Here is a 3867-nt window from a genome sequence, read left to right as displayed (position 1 = left end):
TGCTGTCCAGAGTTCTGAACCAAGAAAAAAAAGCTTAGATGTCTTCTTTTTCTTATAAAGATGGCAAGAGAATGAAGAAAAAATGATAATAAGAGTAAATTAAAAAGTTGCTTAAAATGGCATGCTCTATCTGAATCACAAGAGAAAAATTTTGGGTTCAGTGTCCCTTTAAATTTCAGCCTACATTACAAGAGGGGGGGGTGATAAATAATAATAGTATATTGTATAATAAAATGAAACTACTATTAAATAAAAATAGTATATTGTATAATAAAATGAAACTACTATTAAACAATAGTATTAAAAATAATTACATAAAAGCAATCAAAGGATATAAACAAATAAAATAAATTGTATGTGTAATAATATGAGATTGAGCCCAATAGGAATAGATTCCACGCTCAGGCGGCTCCACTTTCAATCGTATAGGCAACGATAGCAGCAATTCTAGAAGCACGTTTCTCTATCTGCTGACTTTCATCAGTTAGCAGACTGAGCAACGTGCCACAATAAGACATTCTTTTACAGAGTTGATAGTTCCAGTATTTATTTGTGCAGCGGTGGTCTAATATTTTGTATGCATGGTTTGAGTATCTCTCTTTTAGAACCCCCAGCTTTATTACCAGCTAGACAATTGCATACAGGAAACAGCATGCTGCAGCACACTACAATAAAGGGAGCAGGTCACCAGATTGCCAGTCAGCTGAAGATAGAGAGTACCAGCCTGCACTTATTGCCCATTTTTTTGGTGCCATCACAAAGCGTGAGTCCTTTTCTTCTTTGAATTTCACATATTTGAACTTTACAAGATTAACCTATGTGGCGCCACTTTGCTCCTTGGGTATTCTATATTGCATAATTAAAAAAGGTTATATTAACATTTTCAAATGTTTAAATTGTTTACCGACTCCTTAAAGTGGTGTCACCAATTTTTTTATCACTATCTTTTGGCTTCTTAGATGGTGACTATTGTTGAAAAAGGAAAAACTTTAACTCACATTTCCTCTGAACAACTGTAAAATTGAGGTTTCCCAAAATAATTTAAGGATATGTAATATTGGCAAAATAGGATTTAAAATGCATCCTTTCATCTTTGATTTGTCTGTTCCCTTGATTTATGCCTTAGAGGCTGTGGGATTTGACATAGATAGGGTGTCTCCTTTAGAGCAGTATCTGTTTTTCCTTGTTCAAGTTGAAACACTATGATTGCTTGCTGTGGTCGCCCTGGATTTCTGATGATTGTCTGGTCTTCCTTTCTTCTGATACTGATGTTTGAATTTAAGGATTATGGAAGGGATCCTTTGTGTGACAGCCTTTTTAAATTGATGGAAAAGGGCAGGTTGAATCAGGAATTTAAGTAGTGCTAAAGGGGACAAACAAGCACCCACCCTAAGTGAAATTAAAAGAAAAGAAAATTACTAAAGCAGAAGGAGAGAAAAAAAAGAATCAAACTAAACACAACAAACTTAAACGTAAGACAAAAGGAGCTGAAAATGGAAAATGGGCTAAAACAAATATTTACAACTAAAATAAAACTGAACAGGGAAAAAAATACTTATATTTCCAAAAACTCCAAGTATCACGTAATATCACGTGGTCTCTAGTGGTCTCTAGGCAGTTGAACATTTGCTAGAACTGATATATTTGTATCCCTATTGTAAAGTTTGATTTAAAATAAAAACTAAATTATTAATGTTAATGTGGGTCAAAATATTAAACACCCAAATAGCCAAAAACATCATTAAATAGAAGATTGTAGGTCTACAAAAATGTGCATACACTCCAGCTATATAACTATGAAGAAGGGGGCATAAATATATAAAACATAGAAGCCAGATAAGTACAAAGGAATACACTATTAAAAAAAATAGGAATGGAATACTTAGCTTTTAACCCTTTAACTGCTGAGCCATTTCTACTCATGGGCTGATCTGTTTTGGAGTTTTTAGATGCTGCTCACATTTAAGCCCCACTGTAAGTAATTTTTAAGTGAGAATCCCACACAAAGTATATATTTTTTTCAGCACGCCCAGCATATTAAGGGGTTATTCTATGTTTGGGTCTCAGTGTGTGACCATACTCTTGTGCATAGTCTTTCAAACACCCCAAAAAGGGAAGCAACAGGAGGTGACACACTCTAAACTTTAAGAAGTGAATTCATTTAAATGTCTGAAGAGGCATACCCCAAAATATCATTTATGTAAATTCCCTACTTACAGTCCAGTCAGTGTCACCTCCTTGCTTCTTTTTAATGACATTTAAAGGACTATTTGATTTACACATTTCACCCTTGCAAATTGGATCCAATCAGATTAAGCGCGAGTGCCATCAACATGAAACGAAATATAAATATACGAGAATATACATATGATATACATGTAGGCATATATACTATATTTATATTGTGTGTGTATATATATATATATATATATATATATATATATATATATACACTGTATATATATATATATATATATATATATATATATATATATATATATACACATATTTGTACACACACGCACACATATATATATATATACGGTATATATATATATATTTATGATATATATATATATTTATGTGTGTGTAAAAGGTACTGAGGAAGTGGTAAATGATATACACAGAGAGACTGAGGAAGATACACACACAAAATGTGCATGCGTATGAGTATGTGTCGTCTAAAACTGTATGTAATACTATGAGCAGTGTATAAATAGCTGAGAATATAACCATGAGAAAGCAGCCACTATAGATGATAATGCTTTACCTGTAATCAGCGTTTGATTACACTACACCCTGTAGAACCTAATAGCAGCCACCTCCCAAGCTATATTAATGTAATCTTTAAAAGCTTTTTAACACAAAACTACAACTTCAGATAAAGTACATAGACTATTACTGACCTGTTGTGTCTAGATTCCTAGTTGTTGATGCTTTAGGCTGTTTGAAGGGTGTTCAAATAAAGAGCATTGCTCTTTAACGCAGCAGCAAGTACTTATAAGTGAAGTTCACACAAAACATTATTATTTGCACTATTTTATGTGATTTTTCAAATGTACTTCTACTCAGTATTAAAAAAGAGTTACATTTAAATAGTAAATACAGTAATAGATGTCAAACATTAGGGATTTCAACAATAAAACCTCTCAATATTTCTGTATGATGAACCATACTTTCCCTAAAGCTAAAAAATTAATAATATAGTATTGCCTGAACAAAATTACATTAAATTGTTATATAATTCTTCAAGGCATATTTGAATGTTTCATGCTTCAAAAAAAAAGAAAAAGACAAGTTCTGAGTATTAAAAAAGTATTGTATAAAAGTTCTATAATACTTGGCGTTTTACAGTAATTAATAAAAACGATGGTTGATTATCTTTTTAGGGGTGTATGAAGTAATGCTAAAAACGTAGTCAATATTTTCAGTTACAATATAGCAATGGAAATGCAAAAATGTCCCATTAGGATAAAAAAGGTACTTAAATAAAACATAATAGAAATATCTATATATATGAATTATGAAATAATGTTGTTTAGCTACAGAATCTGTGGCTAAGATCAAATACAGGTTGGTTTCTATCCATAACCATATACTGTATGTGATATAGCTAAATAAGGAACAGCTGACATCCATTGTAGATCACTAGTGTTCAATGGAAGACATTTGTTAATAAATGTTTCCCATATCACTTAATACTTACATTTCAGTGTGAAGAAGCTCAGTATTTCAGGATTATATGTATTAAATGAACTATTTGAATGTAGTTTTTTTTTATCTTTTAATGCATTTGAAAAGCTGTATTATATTTGCTCTTAGTTCTGAAAGTAAAGGTTCTTATACTAAAATATAATAGATGCAGTT

The sequence above is a fragment of the Bombina bombina genome, chromosome 5 (genome assembly GCF_027579735.1).
Source record: "Bombina bombina isolate aBomBom1 chromosome 5, aBomBom1.pri, whole genome shotgun sequence".
Lineage (NCBI taxonomy): Eukaryota > Metazoa > Chordata > Amphibia > Anura > Bombinatoridae > Bombina > Bombina bombina.
This window is presented reverse-complemented; position numbering follows the sequence as displayed.